The following is a 22,199-nucleotide window of genomic DNA, read 5'->3' as shown; positions in this document are numbered from 1 at the left end:
TTTATAGATCCTTGGTGAAAAGAGGAAGAAAAGAAATCTAAAGGAAGGGTGATTTTTTTAGTTGGTAAAGTTAAGGAAGCTTGTAGCAAGCCAAAAGGCTTAAATGTGGTAGCAGTTGGTGATAATTATGTGGAAAATCCAGAGCAGAAAGCAAGGAGCTCCCTAGCCCCACACGGTGCCTCTGTCTCTCGTTGCCGCCATTTGAGGAGCTGTGCAAATGTTTACTCAATGGTTTCTCACCTCTGTGCAGTTTCCATTTCCTCTTGGTGCTGCTCTTTATTCACGTAACTCATATGACTTAATAAAAGAATGAATAAAAATATTGTAATTTTCAAAAACTGGCAAACCTTAACAAAAATTGGTACTTCATCCGTGAGGGCATCAAGCTTTTAAATTAGTACCTGGGCCTCCGGTCTCTGAATGATTCCATTTAAGTTCTGCACCACCACTTCAACCCACAGCTGCTGCATGGGTCCAGTTGGTGTGGATTCTACTCCAACAACAACACCGCACCACCAGAGACTTGGCCCGAACGTTCCTACCACACGGCATCAGTGGCAAGAGGCAGTTCCCTTGCCAGTCAGGACGACTGACAAATCACTGGATGTTTTTCCACACATTGGGCCAAACAGTGCATTCAGTTACTCAGAAATCGTGGACGCTTCAACACACAGTGTTATGAAAGAAAAAAAAAAGGTATATCAAGCGTCTTTTTTCATTTTAGGTTCTCGCTTGTTCTTTTGCATTCCTTTAGCATTTCAACATGTTTTGCAGTGTGCAGCAGGAGAAGGAAGCGAGAGAAACAGGCAGAGACATCCCCTGGATGCTGGAATCCATTATTGCTGAGTCAGCTGCGTGATGCCAGAAGTGGGTCAAACTCAAACCAATCACAGTCTGCTAGTTAGAGCCAGGACTGAGTCTGAAGACCTGGAAAGTGGTAACAAGACTCATGGCAGAGAAAAAGGGCTCTGCTGAGATCCGCAGAGCAGGCTTGAGAGAGATGGGGGAAAAGGGCGAGGTAAAAGAAAGGAGAAGCAGGAGATAGAGTCACAATGTGTGTTTGTTTTACCGGGATGTTCCAAGGGTGTTGAGTGATTCCAGGTGTTTGGGTTTTGCTAATTACTTCTAAGCTTTTGCTTTTCTCTGGAAATTTGAAAGCACAATCTTCGAAGTTTACAGGGAAAAAAAATGCTTAAATACTTTAAATCTTCCTAAACGCTAGGTTTCTTTAAGCTTGCAAATTAAATGTGTGCCCTGGAGTCTGATAGTGTCAAATGCTGCTTCTCCATCAAAAAGCATGGGGGAGCTCTCGAACATCGCTCACCCTCTCCACAGCTAAACCCCGATGAGTGTGCTGTGATGTCTGGGTGACCAAAGACTCCCCAAGCTACCTTCTGTACCTCCAAACCAGATACATAGCCCTGAGCTTGACTCATAGAACCTAAAACTTTTTGGAGCTTCAAAGATTTACCAAGAATTTTATTTGGCCACTACTTTAAGGTTTTGCTTATAGATTTAGATAGTTCATTTCATAGTTCAATTCTAAGTCAAATCAGATAAAGTAAGAAGGTGTCTATCATAGTGTCTGCTCATAAGAGATGCTAAATATGCCTGTTATGGGCTTAATTACTACAATGCTGATTATTTTGTGAAAAATCTGGTGCAGCTTGACAAGTCATCAGTACATCAGTTTCCTAATTTGAGACTGGAGTTGTTTTTTTAAACAGCCTGTCATGCTCATAGACTTGGCTCAAAAACAAATGCCAGCCTATACAGCAGACTGACCCATCCAGTGCTATTCAACCTCAGCAATCTAAACTCACGCCATGTTGTATGTAGCTGGCTGACCCCATGAACCAGAGTCAGGGTTTGAAAATGGCGAGGCAGTGATAAGCAACCACAAGCCCCACCCACTGTGGCCCTCTCCCCTGACCACTTGTATCAGAATTGTCTCAGGAGTGAGACACCTCTTGGGATAAAACACAAAATAAATAGAATTAGAACAGTGTTGATGACTGCTCCTATGCAGATATGTTGCCTGAATTTGGGAAGACCAAATGAGAGCCAAATAGCAATGGGAGTGGAGGCGTCTGGGTACCTGAGGGTTGTCCCCTTACAGGGAAAGGAAACTTGTACGTGACCTGCCCTGTGGTGGAGCCCGAAGGACAAGGGCAGAGGGGCCCCAGGTGTAGAGCCTGGCTTAGACTCTCTGAAGATGCACAAATGTGGCCACTGAAAGGGTCGTCTCCACTCTACTTGGTAACGCTTTGGGACTCAAGGAGCCTTGCTTTAGGACCGCTAAATGAAAGCACACATGGGGGCCTTTCCCCTCTTCACATTCAGCAACCTCCCAGAGCTGTCAGCAGGGATCTCTCCCTGTGGTAGGGGCTCCACCTGCTAGAGACAGTGGCACCTGTACCAGCAGTTTTCAGGCTTAGCTCACACTGAGAGCAACAGAGCCTCCTCTGAGACACTCCCAGTAATGTGGCAACAGAAAGGGACAACCCAGACCAATTCTAGAGGCACTTAACACCCCTCTTAGAACCCTCAGAAATACTCTGGGAAGAGTTTAGAGAGGGGGAGAGTTCTCATGAAATATGATCTTTGGGGTTACAAGTGGTGGAAAACCAACTCAAACTGGTTTAAATCAAAGATTTACTGGCTCAAATAATGAGTAATTGAAGGGGATGGTGTTGACTTCAAGTATGGCTGGTGTGGGGGACTGGAATTGGCCACTCCAAGATATGTCTGTTTAGCATGAGGATTATTTTGGGCTGGTTACTTTAAAAAACTTCAGACATGAGAAAAACTCTGAAAAGTAGAATTTACTTAAAGGAAATCTCCATCTGTAAAGATATCCCCTGCTCTATACTAGGAAGAAGGGAGGATGACCTTATCTTTAGAAATTCTTAATCAATATGGAAGTCAAGGACTTAAATCTGCATAATAACCTTACCCTTGTTTACTGTGCTTTTCTGGTAATGTCCCATAACTGACTCACCCCACCCCCAACATCCTCCTTTGTCTTTAGCTGAGGATGGTATTTAAGGTAAGAGCTTCCGCCATTTTGGCAAGTTACTCAGTTTTTCTGGGTCTCTCCCATGTATACATGTTATAAAGCTTTGTTTAATTTTCTCCTGTTATTCTGTCTCATGTGAATTTAATTCATTGTCCAGCCAGAAGGACCCAGAGCAGGTAGAGGAAATATTTTCCTCTCCTACACTGGATTCAGAGTTTCAGATGATGTCTTTCTCTGTGTCTCTGTGTCTATCTCTGTTTCTGTTTCTTTCTATATATGTCTCTCTGTCTCTCTCCTCCCTCTCAGTTCTGCTTTTCATCAAGAAGTTTTTCCCTGTAGCCAAAAATAACTACCAGGTTCATATCATCTTTGGTTCACATCATCTTTGTAGCCAGTGTTCGTGAAAAAGAGTACAACCTCCCAGTGTCCACATCAATTTTCAGAAGGACTCAAATGTGCTTAGATTGTGTAATTTGCCCATCCCAGAGCCGATTATCATGGCCAGGGGTTTGAAGCACTCTGATTCTCCAGCCTGACTCAGGATGCCTACTCCATTCTTACTTACTAAGAGGTAGTTCATGCCTGTCAGTTGACAGTGCCCAGGATGGAAAGGGGTACTTCTTAAAAGACCAGAAAGGGATCACTGGAGGGAGATGTCACCAAGATGGCAGAGTGAGTAGTCTTCTTTGTCTCTCCCCCTTCGAATCTACAACTAATTGGACATTCATTGGTTTACCAAGGATATCCATATAGCATCTCAGGACGCCTGAGAGACCCATGCTGCTATACATCGGAAGGCAGATAGACTTCCCCCCAGGAGGAGGTGGAGATAGGTGAAAACTCTCTGACCCCCAACCCCCAGACAGACTAGTACCTGCAAGCAGCTTTCTTCCAGTGGACTACCATAGCATTACCACGCACCAAAGGCAGGAGTGTGTATGCACTGGTGGAGCAACAGTGGAAACAGGTGACTACAGCCCTACCTAAGCCCCCCACAATTACACCTAAGCCCAGGGGGAAAATCTAGGGTCCCGCACCGATGGCAGGGAAAGCCTCTACTAGCCACTAGCGGAGGGGATCCGTCCAGCATTCAGAATGCTGGGAGGCTCCTGAGGAGGAGGATCCCGGGCAGGGCAGCAGCCCACCAGCCACTGCTGGACTCAGAGACTCCAGCTGTGTCCCAGAGGGGGCAAGGGGCACCCAGAGATCCTGTGGGAGTGATCGGGGGCTGGGTGGAGCTCCAGCGGCCTGGCTCCATGGCCCAGGGTGAAACTCTATGGTCCCACAGCAGCCTCAGCGAAAGCCTCTGCACAGCACTAGTGGAGAGGCCCCGACCGGCAATCACAAGGCTGGAAGGCCCTGGGGCAAAAGTAGCACAGCTAGGTGAGCTAACCACAGACTGCAGAAGATACCCATAGCTCTGCTGTGACCTATAGTGGACAAGTGAGATTTTGTGGGCTCTGACAGTGACAGAGCTGTGATTATAGGTGATCCTGCTCCCGGCCACTGGGAAAGCCCATAACACCACTAGAGACTCCAAGGAGGGAGCACGCCTAGATGGTCTGCAACAGTAGGCACCAGCAGCCTGAAGCCCCCTTGCAATTGCCTCCACAGCTGATGAGGGACCCCACAGGACCACTGTGACTATGAGGAGGGGCCCAGGTCCAGTCAGCAACAGCTGACAGGGTTCTTTGTTGGTGCAGTCTAAACAGCTGCAAGCCCCCCACACACCAGTAGAAACAAGTGGAAGCAGTAACTAAACTCTATCTCTATGCGGAGGCACAAATCCACGCCATCAAGCAGTATGAAAAAATATATTAAATCTCCAGAACAGAAGGGAAATGATGAGTACCCAGAAGACAATCCCAAAGACAATGAAATCTATAACCTAAATGACAATGACTTCAAAACAGCCATTATTAAAAAATTCAATGAGGGGCCGGCTCCGTGGCCAAGTGGTTAAGTTCGCAAGCTCTGCTGCGGCAGCCTGGGGTTTGGATCCTGGGCATGGACATGGCACTGCTCGTCAGGCCAAGTTGAGGCGGCATCCCACATCCCACAACTAGAAGGACCTGCAACTAAGATATACAACTATGTACCAGGGGGGTAGGGTGGGAAATAAAGCAGAAAAAAAAAAAGGTTGGCAACAGTTGTTAGCCCAGGTGCCAATCCTTAAAAAAAAAATAAAGGAAGATTGGCAACAGTTGTTAACATAGGTGCCAATCTTTAAAAAAAAAAAAAACTCAACAAGTTAAAAGAGAATACAGATAAACAATTCAACGAGTTCAGGAGCTATGTCACAAAAGAGCTTGATACTACAAAGAAGAACCAATCAGAAACTGGAGATGAAGAATACAGTGGAGGAGATTAAGAAAAATCTGGACTCTCTGAACAGCAGAGTCAATAATATGGAGGACAGAATTAGTAATTTGGAAGATGGGAATATAGAAATGCTGCAGACAGAGGAGGAGAGAGAATCAAGACTAAAAAGAAATGAAGAAACCCTCCGAGAATTATCCGACTCAATTAGGAGATGCAACACAAGGATTATAGGTATACCAGAGGGAGAAGAGAAGGAGAAAGGGGCAGAAAGCCTGTTCAAAGAAATAATGGCTGAGAATTTTCTAAACCTGGGGAGAGAGATGGAACTTCATGTGACAGAAGCCAATAGATCTCCAAACTTTATCAATGTAAGAAGACCAACCCCAAGGCATATAATAGTGACGCTAGCAAAAGTCAATGACAAAGAGAAAATACTAAGGGCAGCCAGGCAGAAGAAAATAACCTACAAAGGAACCCCCATAAGGCTATCAACAGATTTCTCATCAGATACCTTACAGGCTAGAAGAGAGTGGAATGATATATTCAAAACTCTGAAGGACAAAAACCTGCAGCCAAGAATACTCTACCGAGTGAAAATATCCTTCAAATACGATGGAGAAATAAAAACTTTCCCAGATAAACAAAAGTTAAGGGAGTTCATTGCCACAAGCCCTCCTCTTCAAGAAATGCTCAGGAAGACACTCATACCTGAAAAATCAAAACAAGGAAAGGGGTTACAAAATGCAGAGCAAAGGAGATAAGTAGAAGGACAATAACAGAAAGTAGCAGCTCTCCATCAGAACAGGTTAGGAAAAGTTAAATAAAACATTAAAGATAAAAGGAAGGGAAACACCAAGAACAAATATAATCCTATCATTTTAACCACAAACTCACAACACAAGAAGGAAGAGGAAAAATATCTGACAATAACAACCTAGAAGGGGAAGAGAAAAGGGATGGAACGTTTTAATTCAAGGCTATCAGAAAATGGACTATCTCATCTATGAGATGTTTTATACAAACCAACTGGTAACCACTAAACAAATAACAAGAATAAAGACACAAGTTACAAATAAGAAGAAAGCCAATACAGAAATTTACCCACCTGAATTAGTAATCCAAAGATCATGGGACGAGAAACAAAGGAAATGCAAGAGAACCAGAAAACAAGTGATAAAATGGCAGCGGTAGGCCCCCACATTTCAATAATCACTCTAAATGTAAATGGATTGAACTCTCCAATCAAAAGACACAGAGTGGCAGGATGGATCAAAGAACATGACCCAACAATATGCTGCCTCCAGGAAACACACCTCAGCCCCAAAGAGAAACACAGACTCAGAGTGAAGGGATGGAAGACAATACTCCAAGCTAATAATGAACAAAAGAAAGCAGGTGTCGCCATACTTATATCAGATAAAGTAGACTTCAAAGCAAAACAGATAAAGAGAGACAAAGAGGGGCTGTTTATAATGATAAAAGGGACACTCCACCAAGATGACATAACACTTATAAATATATATGCACCCAACACAGGAGCACCAACATTTGTAAAGCAACTCTTAACAAAACTAAAAGGAGACATCAACAACAATACAATAATAGTAGGGGACCTCAATGCCCCACTTACACCAATGGATAGATCATCCAGACAGAAAATCAACAAGGAAATTATAGAATTAAATGAAAAATTAGATCAGATGGACTTAATAGATATATATAGAACACTTCATCCAAAAAACAGCAGGTTACACATTCTTCTCAAGTGTGCCTGGAACATTCTCAAGGATAGACCATATCTTGGGAAACAAAGCAGGAATCAATAAATTCAAGAGGGTTGAAATAATATCGAGCATCTTTTCTGATCATACTGCTATGAAACTAGAAATCAACTACAAGAATGAAGCTGGGAAAGGGGCAAAAAATGTGGAGACTAAACAACACACTACTGAACAAACAATGGATTATTGAAGAAATCAAAGAAGATATCAAATATTATCTGGAGACAAATGAAAATGAAAACACATCATACCAACTCATTTGGGACACAGCAAAAGCAGTCCCAAGAGGGAAATTCATTGCAATACAGGCTCACCTCAATAAACAAGAAAAATCTCACATAAGCAACCTCAAATGACATCTAACAGAATTAGAAATAGAAGAACCAAGTCCAAAGTCAGTTGAAGGAGGGAAATAATGAAAATTAGAGCAGAAATAAATGATATTGAAACAAAAAAGACCGCAGAAAGGATCAATGAAACAAAGAGTTGGTTCTTTGAAAAAATTAACAAAATCAACAAACCCTTAGCCAGACTCACTAAGAAAAAAAAGAGAAGTCTCAAATAAATAAAATTAGAAATGAGGGAGGAGAAATCACAACGGATACCAAAGAAATACAAGGGATCATAAGAGAATACTATGAAAAACTATATGCCAACAAATTGAACAACCTAGAAGAAATGGATAAATTCTTAGACGTTTACAACCTCCCCAAACTGAATCAGGAAGAAATAGAGAATCTGAATAGACTAATCACAACTAAAGAAATTGAAACAGTAATCAAAAACCTCCCCAAAAATAAGAGTCCAGGACCAGACGGCTTCTCTGGAGAATTCTACCAAACATTCCAAGAAGATTTAATACCTATGCTTCTCAAACTATTCCAGAAAATTGAGGAAGATGGAGTACTCCCTAACACATTCTATGAAGCCAACATCACCCTGATCCCAAAACCTGACAAGGACAACACAAAGAAGAAAAACTACAGGCCAATGTCACTGATGAACATAGATGCAAAAATCCTCAACAAAATTCTGGCAAACTGAATACAGCAATACATCAAAAAGATTATACACTATGATCAAGTGGGATTTATACCAGGGAGACAGGGATGGATCAATATCCGCAAGTCAATCAACGTGATACACTACATTCACAAAATGAGAAACAAAAACCACATGATCATCTCAATACATGCAGAGAAAGCATTTGACAAGATCCAACATCCATTTATGATAAACACCCTCAATAAAATGGGTATAGAAGGAAAATACCAAACATAATAAAGGCCATATATGACAAACCCACAGCCAACAACATACTCAATGGACAAAAACTGAAAGCCATCTCCCTGAGAACAGGAGCAAGACAAGGGTACCCACTTTTACCACTCTTATTCAACATAGTACTGGAGGTGTTGGCCAGAGCAATTTGGCAGGAAAAAGAAATAAAAGGAATCCATATAGGCAACGAAGAAGTAAAACTCTCGCTGTTCGCAGATGACATGATCTTATATATAGAAAACCCCAAAGAATCCATTGGAAAACTGTTAGAAACAATCAACAGCTACAGCAAAGTTGCAGGATATAAAATCAACATATACAAATCAGTAGCATTTCTATATGCTAACAAGGAACTAATAGAAAAAGAACTCAAGAACTCAATCTCATTCACAATAGCAACAAAAAGAATAAAATACCTTGGGATAAATTTAACTAAGGAAGTGAAAGATCTATACAACGAAAACTACAAGACTTTCTTGAAAGAAATTGATGATGACATAAAGAGATGGAAAGACATTCCATGCACATGGCCTGGAAGAATAAACATAGTTAAAATGTCCATTCTACCTAAAGCAATCTACAGATTCAACACTATCCCAATCAGAATCCCAATGACATTCTTTACAGAAATTGAACAAAGAATCCTAAAATTCATATGGGGCAACAAAAGACCCCGAATTGCTAAAGCAATCCTGAGAAAGAAGAACACAGCTGGAGGCATCACAATCCCTGACTTCAAAACATACCACAAAGCTACAGTAATCAAAACAGCATGGTACTGGTACAAAAACAGGTGCACAGATCAATGGAATAGAATTGAAAGCCCAGAAATAAAACCACACATCTGTGGACAGCTAATCTTCGACAAAGGAGCTGAGGGCCTACAATGGAGGAAAGAAAGTCTCCTTAACAAATAATCCTGGGAAAACTGGACAGCCACATGTAAAAGAATGAAAGTAGACCCATTCTGTTTCACCATTCACAAAAATAAACTCAAAATGGATTAAAGACCTAAAGATTAGGCCTGAAACAATAAGTCTTCTAGAAGAGAATATAGGCAGTACACTCTTTGACATCAGTTTCAAAAGAATCTTTTCAGACACCATAACTCCTCAGACGAGGGAAACAATAGAAAGAATAAACAAATGGGACTTCATCAGACTAAAGACCTTCTTCAAGGCAAGGGAAAACAGGATTGAAACAAAAAAATAGCCCACTAATTGGGAAAAAATATTTACAAGTTATTTATCCGACAAAGGGTTAATCTCCATAATATATAAAGAACTCACACAGCTTAACAACAAAAAAATCAAACAACCCAATCAAAAAATGGGCAGGGGACACGAACAGACATTTCTCCAAAGAAGATATCCGGATGGCCAATAGACACATGAAAAGATGCTTATCATCACTAATCATCAGGGAAATGCAAATCAAAACTACACTAAGATATCACCTTACACCTGTTAGAATGACAAAAATATCCAAAACCAAGAGTGACAAATGTTGGAGAGGCTGTGGAGAAAAAGGAACCCTCATACACTGTTGGTGGGAATGCAAACTGGTGCAGCCACTATGGAAAACAGTATGGAGATTTCTCAAAAAGTTAAAAATAGAAATACCTTATGACCCAGCCATCCCACTACTGGGTATCCATCCTAAGAACCTGAAATCAGCAATTCCAAAAGTCCCATGCACCCCTATGTTCATCGCAACATTATTTACAATAGCCAAGACATGGAACCAACCTAAGTGCCCAGCAACTGACGATTGGATAAAGAAGATACGGTATATATATATACAATGGAATACTACTCAGCCATAAAAAGGACAAAATCATCTCATTCACAACAACATGGATGGACCTTGAGGGTATTATGTTAAGTGAAATAAGCCAGACAGAGAAAGATGAACTCTATATGACTCCACTCATAGGTGGAAGTTAACATATAGACAAAGAGAACTGATCGGTGGTTATCAGAGGAAAGAGGGGGTGGGGGGAGGGCACAAAGGGTGAAGGGGTGTACCTACAACATGACTAACAATAATGTACAACTGAAATTTCACAAGGTTGTAAACTATCATAATCTTAGAAAAAAAGACCAGAAACGGCCACCTTCCAAAAAAGAGAAGACCAAAAAGTTACCAATGACCTTTGTACTGGATAAGCAGATTGGGGCTTGGAGCTAGACAATTACAGATTAACTGCTAAGATAACATCAACAACAAATCTGAGTACATTTGAGATATATTTTATTGTCATCTTTGAGCAGTTTTCACTATCTCATTGCTAACAGTCATCCTAATTCAGGCCCCAAGCAGCATCTGCTAGGGTTGTCTCTAGATCCATTGTTTTTTTTAATTTATGAATTTACCAAAGCACACCTGGATTGAATAGACACGTCTATTTTATTTTCCTGATTATGAGTAATGAAACAGTAAGCTGGCCTCCTTGCTGGTCCTTAGCAGGAAAAGCAGCTTCTACTTCAGGGCTACTCCCTCTGCTGGGATCACTCTTCCCCAATTATCCACATGGATAACTCACACCTTCTTCAAGTCTGTGCTTATCCTGACCATCCATTTACAATTGTGAGTTACCCTATTCACCTCTGCCTACCTCTACATTCTGCTCTACTTATCCTTTCTTTCTGTAGCACTTATTACTGTATAAAACATTATAAAAATTACCTACTTATTATTTCCCTTTTATAATGTTTGATCCTCAAACATATGCAAGCTCCAAAGGACAGGGCTCTCTGTTTGCTCTATCCCAAGCACTTACAATGGTACCTGGCACAAAACAGATGCCCAGTCAACATCTTGTCAATGAATGAATTCCCCCAAAGCACCAAAAGCATAAGCAGACTGTTGTCAAAATTTTGAAGATTTTAGTACAATGCAAATAACAATGTCTAACTAAATATTAGATATATGTTCCAAAAATTCATTAAGCATTTCCTGACCACAGGGAATTTCTCTCCTTAGACCACAGCTTATTGCCCTCAGCATGGACTTCTTTTTTTAAGCCTTCTTTTTTCTCTCTCCTTCCTCTTCTCTGCTTTAGGAAAACTCCCAGAAATCTACAGGTTTTCCTCTCTATTGGGCAGAAAAATTCAGTCCTCTCTTTTCTCACCTACTCAACTATGATACGCCCAGGAGACCTTATCTGTGTCAGCCAGAAGAGTCCATCAAGAAATATGACGGTGTTTCCCAATAAAAGAATCCCCCAACTCTGAGATGACACCGCCCCTCCCCAGACTGTGGAGTGAGTAGTGAGGTTTTTGCTCTCAATAGAACTTTCTTCTGCTGCTTACATTGATATATCAAAAAATGTCAATATCAAAATAGTAACCTCAATGTAGAAGACTTAATGGTGATTTTTGCTTTCTTCTTTTTGCTTATCTCATTTTCTCCTTTTTCAAAAATAAACATGTAGTACTTGTGTGATAAGGAAAATATTTTTAAATTATTCTGCTCTGTAATATGAGTGTGCACATCTAGTAAGTGAGCAAGTAGCTCTTGAGACATCTTAGTCAAAGATAATGTAGGTAGAGCCTATGTCTTCTGATCATAGACAGGGAAGGATGGAAGGAGCATTTGCCAAGGTTCTGGTCACGATTAAGTAGCAGAGACTTCCCTCTTTAAGCAATTAGAAAGCTAAACAAAACATATGAATTAGTGGTTTTCAAACAGTGGGCAACAGGCAGCACAGGACAATGATCCTTGGGGAAAGGAAAACAAATGTGGTGAGCCCTACACCAGATGGAAATAACAGGAGCCTGGAAGAGAGTTATGGAGAGTTTCCAGGCCACAGAGCAGAGAGGGGAGGCTCAGACAGAGCCCATCAGTTTCCCTGAGTTTAAGATACAGACTTGAGGATTTGGGGCAACCAAGGCGGATAGAAGGGCAGAGTACTAGAAAGTGGAGAGCTTCATGGAGAGGAGCGAGTTTCATGGAAAGGAGAGACCTGCACAGAGAGACAGCCAGAGGGCTGCACAGAGTTCCCCTGGGTTTTCAGCTGAATTCTGGTCAGCACATGTATGAGAAAACTGCATGATACTGGCGAAAGAACTGCAGAAAAGAAACAAGCAGAACAATACTTAGAGCTCATCCACGTTGGGGAGAGTTTGTGTTCCCATCAGCCATAGAAAAAGCTTCATAACACACAAGGAATCAGGGTGAGTACTCAGAAAGATGTTGCCTCAGTAGTGGGTAAGATCAGCTCTAGACTAAATGCTATTCTTTTTCCACCTAACAAAGGGTAAAAGCATGCCTTGAAAGGATCACACTGTTTCCAAGTAACTTAACCAAATCCTAGAACAAAGCTCAAGAATATTTAAAGAAATAGGAAAATATCCAGCACCCAACAAGGTAACATTGACAATGTCTGTCATGCAATAAAAAATTGCCACAGAGGCAAAGAAGCAAAAGAATGTAAGTCATTACTCAAAGAAAAATCAGTCAATAGAAATAGACTCAGAAATTACATAGATGACTGAATTAGTCAGCAAAGGCATTAAAATAGTTATTACAAATATATTCCATATGTTAAAAATGATAGAGGAAAACATAAGCATGATAAGGAGAGACTTGGGAGATTATTAAAAAAAGACCAAAATCAAAATTCCAGAGTTGAAAATGACTGGATGGGATTAACAGTAGATTAGACAGTGTAGAAGACAAGGTTAATAAACATGAGAACAGAGCAATAGAAAATACCCAAAACGAAGCACACAGAGAAGAGAGACTAAAAAATACAGAGAGAGAGAGCATCAGGGAACCGTTGAACAGCAACTTCAAGCAGCCTAATATATATGTAATTGGAGTCCCCAAGAAGAGGAGAGACAGAGAAATATTTGCAATAATAATGATTGAAATATTTCCAAATTTAATGAAATCTACAAATCCAGAGATTCAAAAAGCTCAATGAACCTCACTCATAAGAACAGTGAAGAAAACTATACCAAGTCAAATAATAATCTAATTGCTTAACCAACAATAAAGAGAACATCTTAAAAGCATCTGGAAGACATACTATGTGCAGAGGAACAAGGATGACAGCCAACTTCTCATCAGAAGCATTGCAAACTAGAAAACAACGGGTCAATATCTTTAGAGTACTAAAAGACAAAATTGTCGACTTACAATTCTATACACAGCAAAATATCTTTCAGAAATAAAGGTGAAATAAAGATTTTCTTTCAGACATACAAGAGCTTATAGAATTCACCAGAAGATCTTAAACACACCCAGAAAAATGGAAACGAAGTTCTTCAGGCAGAGGACATTGAGACCAAATGGAAATCTGGGTCTGCAGAGAGGAATGAAGAACACTGGTGTGGGAAACATGGCAATATACACATACTTTTTTTTGAGAAAAAAGCATTTATGAGATATCAAATATATATGACAGTTTAGGATCCTTTAATCAGCTATTAGTGACCTCATTCTACCGGAGACATACAGATAAAAGCTGTGGCTGCTTGGTAATTATGAGGGAGCTTCACTTTCTGGCCTTGGATATTTTCCCCTGTGTCTGTGCAATAGAGCAAGTACATATTGACTCCAGGCACCTCCTGTCTGTGGAGTCCCCTTGCTCACCCTCAGCTCTGGTCCTCATAAACACACAGTCAGCAGGCAAGGTTGATATGGCAGAAAGACAAGATATACCCCAGGATTCAGGTAACGAGGTCTTTCCACCCAAGGGATCCTATCCTAAGTGTTTAACCCACTCCATCTCTTGCTGCTTGTTTCTTGCTATACGTTTTAAATGGACTCAATGTACTGTGTGATTCAGACATTTTCTTTTGATTGGTCAGTCTTTCTGTGTCTGGTCAGTGAGGCTACAGCAACATCAGGGAATTTCCCACTGTACCATGTTCAGAGGTTCATTTGAGGGGAAAACATTGAGAGAGTGGAGGTTTTCTCTCTGTACTAATTCATTTTGCCTCTGACCCATCAAGCATTGAAATCATTTTTCATCAAGGTAGTCAACTTTTTTCCAAAGATATTCTATCTGATTTGTCAGACGAATTCCTCACTGGGAAGACATTTTCTATGATGAACTGACCTTTTCATGGGCTATGCTTAGATCATTGGCCTTGAAAACAGAAAATTCTAGGTTCAAACCTTACCTATTTTCTCCAGCTCCAACTACTAAAGTTCTCCAAAACTCATTATTTGGAAATCTATTAGAAATCTAGGTTTCTCAGATATAGAAATCTGTGGAACGAGAATTCAAATTCCCTTTTTTGTCAAGTTGTTGTAATCATTAAATGACTTAAGATGTTTCTAGTGCCCGGTATGGAGCTTAACACATAATAAGTAACCAACAACCATTCACTCTGTTTTTCTTCTTTCCCCTCCCTCTGCCTTTGCATTTCTGCTGAGCAGCTATTTCCTCGCTTTCATTTTAGCTCCAGAAATGGGGCACAGCAACCCCCGCCTGCATGCCATCTGTGTCATCTTCTGTCTCCAATTTGCTCCTTCCTCCACTCTGGGATGCTTCTGTTGGAGGGCACCGCCCTCCGCAGCCTCTGCCCAGGCAGAAAGCCATTTTTGTGGTCCACACACTTGTTTACTAAGAGCTCTGAGAAAATGCCACGGCCCACACTCTCTGCTCTTCCTGGCTTCATTCTCATCCTCTTCTCCCTCTACTACTGAACCAGTTACAGTTTGTCTAAGGTGGGAAGCAAAGGTCCATTACAGCCCAGGCCGGTGAAACAACTGTAGGGAAAGAAGTGATAGTTGAGGACCCTGTAGTCAGTTATTTCAGCATCCCTATGAGAAGATTTTCTAAAACTTCAAATGCTTTGGCTGCTCCCATCCAATCTATCCAAAGAAACTCCCCGCCCTGTTTCTACTGAAGTCAAAGATTTATAGGAGGTGTTGTTGCAACCCTATCCAGAGTGGAGAAGCAGCTTGGAGAAGGTCAGGGCCACCCTGTGATTCAGTGAACCAAGACTCAAAGTCAAGAAGGCTTCCCCCCTTTCTCTAATTGGGCTTGTCACCTCTAGTACATCCTTCTTCTTTTCTTGTATCTAGTACCACTCTTGCTCCACTAGATAACTGCCTCTCATTTTTTATATTGAGTTTACCCTTCCACATTAACTGTGTAACATCTTTGGCAATTAATTCTCAGGTCGGGAAGCCTATAAACTGAATTTTGCACTTTCTCAGCTTTTTTTCTTTCTCTTCAAATAAACCTGTGTTTGTGAGCCACATTTCAGAATGGCCTACATTGCCTCTAGAATGGGAGTTAGATGAACTAGGAATGCACTCAGACCTAATGAGGTCTGCAGTCGATCCTCAATTCAGCATATTGGTGATGGAGTGTGGTAGACAAAGCTCCTGGGCCTAGAAAGGAGGTTAATTGCTCACAATTCTTGTACACGTACCCAGCTCTCTCTGTCCTTTTTTTCCTGTGCAGAGAGGATGCAGGCACATAGCAGGAAAACGAAGATGAGACAAAACAGGGGACCTTCCACAACTGCCTTCCCCACTCTTTTTTTTTTTTTCCTTCAAGGAAAATTAGCCCTGAGCCAACATCTGTCACCAATCCTTCTCTTTTTGCTGAGGAAGATTGGCCCTGAGCTAACATCCATGCCCATCTTCTTCCATTTTGTATGTGGGACGCTCACCACAGCATGGCTTGATAAGACGTGCGTAGGTCTGCACCCAGCATCTGACTGCCAAAGCAGAGCGGTGGAACTTAACCGCTCTGCCACCAGGCCAACCCCTGTCTTTCCCTACTCTTATGGAGACATACGACCCCAGAGTTTGAAAGCCAGAGTGTATAAATTAGCTCTAGAATCAGATCATCGTTTTGGCAAACCAAATCACTCAAACTCCCACTACCGATTTCAGAGAGCCAACTCCAGGCTGTCATGGCAATGGTGATGTTGTTATCAACTTTAGCCCATCAAAACTAGTATCTATATGTATTTTTTAATAGGCAGAGTTTTAAGTTTCTAAACTGTTAAAAATTAATACTCATGACTTTTTCAAGGTGAGGCTACAACATTGGTCAGAAAGAGGATAAGAAGGGAGAAATTCGTTTTGTAAGTGCATCCTTCATATTCGACAGCCCTGCTAGGAACCAACTGCTTTTAGTTGCTTTCTGTTTCTTTTCCTCAGGGAAAGAATAAAGACCAATAAAGGATGCTTGAGAATCAGGAGAATTCATTGTTCTAGTCTGTGTCACTAGAAGGGAAAATTACCAAGAGTGAAAGACATCTTATAATTGTACAGCTAAAAGAAGATTGAGATTTTTTCCTTAATCTCTGTGTAGACTCCATTTTCCCATTTTATAGACCTAGAGTAATGTTCTCTCAGCTTCCAACAACTGGAGGACAAGTTGGGAGAGACCAGTATAGCTCTGGCAAATATGACAAAGGACAACGAAGTATTTTAAGGGAAAACTGTTCTAAGACAAATGAAAAATTGCAATAAACCTGCAAAAAATAGTTATCTGAATAAGATAATTCAAAGGCTGAAACATGCTGGCTCAGGAATTTCCTTTTTTTCTTCAAATAAAGTTGGTTTGTCTTAATTCCCTTGACATTCGAATAAAATTCTCAAAGCCAAGAAGGGTTCACGGGCCAAACCTGGAAAATTGTGTGAAACAAGAGCATTCAGCTGCTTGGAGGTTTTCAATAAAAAGATTAAAAACATAAGTCTTTTTTTCAATGTATTGATTTTTTTGTTTAGTATGTTTCTGTATTACTTTTCAACACACATGAAAGTACTATTAGCTTTCTCTTTTCTTTGAGGTAATTTACGGTCTCTAACACTTTCAGCTGGCATTTAGGCACATTTTATTTTAAAGCTTAATTTCTTACGAGAGTTTTAGAGGTTTTTAAAGGTTAAACCTTTAAAGGTGTTTGTTTTTACAAACAATATGGTGAGAAAAGTAATTCTCACAAAATATAGTTAATCTTAGACTTCTTTTGAGGGCTTGGAAGAAAAGCATAACTTTGTAATAGACGACAAATTATTATTATTTCTAGCCACTTTTCAGGTCTTGTACAGCTGGTAGTGTCCATTCTATATCCAAACTATATCATTTCATTTTAAAGGCATTTTGAGTTGGAATCCAAGACACGTTTCCTGAAGAAAGGGTTTCCTTTCGAGTGACTTTTCCTCACAATCCCGCACATCTCTTCCCATGGCCCTCAGCCCGCACTTCCCAGGGTGAGGGCCCTCTGTCAGGAGCCAGGCAGCGGTGACTCTGATCACTCAGTGTTTCACACGGCCTTCTCTTTAAGAAAATCTAGCTTCTCCACAGTGAAAGGAAAGTCAAATTCAAGGTTCCACATTCTATTGTGATATTTCATTTTAAATGTAAAACATGGTATTCCTTTTCTTTTAACGAGAAAAAAATTACAGAAAAAGTAAGCACATAACTTAGAGGCAAGACAATCATAGCCATTGAAAAATAATAAACCACATATGTGTAACAAACAGAAATGTCAGCTATACTTCTGTTTGTGGGTAGATATTCATTTTTTAACTTGGTTCTGAATTCCAAATCGCTTTCAATATGCTTGTATTGCTTTTATAATGAAAAACACTAATAAAACTTCCAAATAAATATTAACCTAAGGAGTTAACTATTAAACTTCCTTAAGTTTTTGTTACAATTTTTTGTTCATGATTCAGATGCAGCAAAACATATCAATTTATATTAACAAACGTGAAATTCTCTAAAGTTCTTTCAGGTATTTTATTCTTCAACTTAGCTAAGACTTGTAAGGATAAAAACTTTATTTTACATAAACAGGAATACTAGCCTCTGACATCATTGAGGAAAGGAAGAGCCTCTCTAAGAAGAAAATATCCAGCGGCATCTGAAGAGCAGAGCTGGATACCGGAGATGCTCGCCATGTCCCATGGGAAATGCATTCTCCCAAGAACACAGGCTGGATGGGGTTGCTACAAGTCCTCCTAGCTGCCTCCTAACTGTTGTTGGAAATATCAGAAGCAGCCCAGGCATTTTTCCCATTTGCCCCACTGATCTGCTCAAACAGGAGGAATACGATATCCATTATCCATGAGGATACCAGCTCTGTCACTGCTGTCTCTCTAATGACCAGAAAAGAGCCTGACATTAGAATATACTCTATAAACACATTTTTAATGAATCAATGACATTGAAGAAACATGCAGTATTTTTTCTTTTTTTTTGAGGAAGATTAGCCCTGAGCTAACTGCTGCCAATCCTCCTCTTTTTGCTGAGGAAGACTGACCCTGAGCTAACATCCATGCCCATCTTCCTCTAGTTTATATGTGGGACGCCTACCACAGCATGGTGCACCAAGCCGTGCCATGTCCGCACCTGGGATCTGAACCGGTGAACCTTGGGCGGCTGAAGCAGAATGTGCGAACTTAACTGCTGCACCACCGGGCCAGCCCCAACACGTGGTATTTTACTCAGGGTTTTTTGGGGGTTTGCTGTTTTTTGTCTATTTATACAAATCACAAAGTAAACTTTCTTAGGGGCAACAAAATGATCTTCTCATTATCTAGTACAATATTGGTACATAACTAATTTTAAGGAACGTCCAAAGTTCTGAAGTTGTATGATAATACTATGGAAATTGGCAGTATAGTATAGCAGCTAAAAGTGTAGACACAGGGGGCCAGCCCTGTGGCCTAGTGGTTAAGTTCTGCATACTTTGCTTCAGCGGCTGGGGATTCAATTCCTGGGCACAGACCTACACCACTGGTCAGCAGCCATGCAGTGGTGGCAACCCACATACAAAATAGAGGAATATTGGCACAGATGTTAGCTCAGGGACAATCTTCCTCAAGCAAAAGTGTAGACACAGGGACCCAGAAGGCCTGGTTTCAAATCCCAGCTCCATCCTATGAGTTATGTGACATTCAGGCAGGTAACCTAACTTCTCTTTTAAAATGGCGATAGTAACAGCATCTACCTTACATAGTAGTTGCAAGAATTAAATAAGTTAAAACACCAAAAATGCTTAGAACAAGCCAAGCACATAGTAAGTATGACATAAATGTCTTCTGTATTATTATTAATTTTAATATTTAGCCAAGGTTTGAAGTCTTCTAAGCAACTCTAGATTCTAGGTTTTTTTTCGTTCATTTACTCTCAGAAAAACACAACTTCCTGTTTCTAAGGAAGGAAAAAAGCTTTTAAAAGTTATAAAAAGACTCAAAGGCTTCTTGGACATCAAATAGCTCTTACAAAACAACGTTTTGATGAGTTAAGTGTAAAGGAATCAAAAACATACGGATTAAATTTCCTTTATAATACACATGGGCTTAAAATGAAGAGAAAAGTGCTTAGCAAAACACACTCTGGGTTTCCTAAATCCAAAACATTGAAAAACACTTCAAGACATTCTGCAGACCCACAACAGAACCAGGTCCCCCATCCACAGTTAAAATCCCACTCATCTGGACCACGGAGCTCCAAACTGGTCCACAGCTTGTCATCTGTTTATCCTTCTCAAAGAGCAGCCTTTCCCTGATTTATGGGGAAGTGTGTCGCACTGCAGAAGCACTACGTAAGCAGATTATACATTAGAAGGCACAGATAGGTTATCATCTGCATATGATTTTCATTTTAGTATTTTATTGAAGATCTGTAACTATGCATGTGAATGCAATAATACATGTTGAATATACCAAAACTAAGATGCAGACAAACGTCTTATAATAAGTTGGTATTATATTTTTCTGTTTGCAACAGTAAGTTGCAAGTGACTAAGAGGCAACTTGGACATTTGAAAGTATTACTCTGGATCAAATAATAGTCTAAAAGTTATTTTCAGCATAAAAATACATTTTCCTAAGATAATTTTCACTTTGAGAGTCTTGATACCACTCTGTGTGTTATCAGGGTTGGAAAACATGTGATTGCCTGACCTGGACACTCTTTCCCTCAGGGATTAAGTCGATGACATGTTCTGTGGCTCTAATTTAAGAAAACAAAACAATTTCAAGATTTAGATTTCTTCTGAAATAAATAATTTTCTACACTGAACCTCTTTACAGGCCTTCATTGAGGAGCAAAGAAATGCAGGCTGTGAAATCAACCGATAACCCAGAAAAGCAGACAGGAATCAAAAACCAGTGCTCGTAGTAATGACCTGGTCACATCTAAAGAAGTAATTTTTTAATAACACAGCAAACACAATGACCACTTATCTTTTCCTGGTAAGCCTGCTTCATTTGAGTATTTCCTGTAATAACCTGGATCCAGTATCATAGGACTTAATGTGTCAGTTAATAAGTCTCTCTGCAAACAAAATATTAAGATAAAATAGAAAAGGATCTAATGTTTCTGAATGTATCTTAAATTGAGATTGGAGGGCTGCAAAGCTAACTTAAAACATATTTCTCTATTTTGAAATGTATTCCTTTTAAATTTTTTTCTATTTTTTCCTTAATAACTTAGCTAAAAAGACACTGGTCTCAAAAGTATTTTTCCCTGTTTAAAAGCAATGTGGGTGGCCCCCTCCTTTAGGGACTGTCAGATTCTCTGTGAGTAGGAAGTTTGCTACAAATAGAACAATCTTAAGAACAAAAATGTTGATCTGATGTGTCCATATAGTGTCTCACACTTAGAACTAATTAAAAATTTGATAAAATCAGACACTAGTTTGCTTTCATTGGTTTTGCAGAAATGTCATGGAAGAACTCAGAATAGGACCTATTCTACCCCCACAATCCCCTACCCCTGCTCTGGTTTGCCTAAAACTCTTCTTTTTGATGAACTCAGAATCGGATTTCCTGCAGGCAGGTTATCTTGGCTCATGAGAGACTAGGAGGCCTCTGATCAGTCAGGGAAAGTATCTCAGTGACAGAATAAAAATAACCATTCTGAAAGTAAAGTTTATGATGACCCATTACACTTTATTTACATTTTGATTTCTTATGGCCAAAGAGATAACCTACCACTGCTGTCTACATTTTTGCTGTAGTAAAACGTGGCAAAATTTTCAAAAATTTCAATCTTTAGACAGAAGGACCCGTTGAAACTAGAGAAAAGACCAGATTATAGATTATTTTCAAGAAAATGCATCTGAATTCATTTAAATATTTTAAAGTTACTCAGAATAATGTAATAAAGTTACCTATACTTCAGCAATTGTTTTGTCTGTGTTTATTATTGTTCACATGTAAATGAGAATTTCTGAAATAATTAATATATAATGCAAAATGAATAATCATGCCAACTGTTCTTTAATAGTATAAACATTTCCCAGAAATCTTGATGATGACATTAATCATCTAAGAAAGAGGTAAGTAAGGGAAAAATTCAGCCCAGCCACTAGGTAAACCACCTAAAGGATCAAATAAATGAAAATCAAACTGATGAAGCCTTAATACAATTAACAAATGTTATTCAAAGGAAATGACCACAGGTGCTCACTACTTGACCTATTTCATATCTCATGAACTGAATCAACTTTTAAAATCAGCAGCTATAAGAACATCTGTGTCTCTGACTACTTATTGTCACCCAGATACGCAAGTAGAATGGTTTTTTGATCACATAGAGATATTTTAAAGCATAATAGCACTCATCAAAATAAAATCTGTAGGTTTAGCATGTCTGTTGACAAAGATTCTAATTAACCTCCTTTCTCTCGTGGAAGCTGATGAAACGGACTATAGGTTTGCTTATTCATCAAACATGTACTGAAGATCCAGTAGGTTAGACATACAGGAATCTAAGAGAAATAAGCTGCCACAGTTTAACCATAGGTTGTAATTTATTTAAAATTAAGACATAGAGCCTGAAAAATTACAGTCAAAGGAGA

Source organism: Equus asinus, chromosome 24, assembly GCF_041296235.1.
Source record: "Equus asinus isolate D_3611 breed Donkey chromosome 24, EquAss-T2T_v2, whole genome shotgun sequence".
In the NCBI taxonomy this organism is placed as follows: Eukaryota; Metazoa; Chordata; class Mammalia; order Perissodactyla; family Equidae; genus Equus; species Equus asinus.
This window is presented reverse-complemented; position numbering follows the sequence as displayed.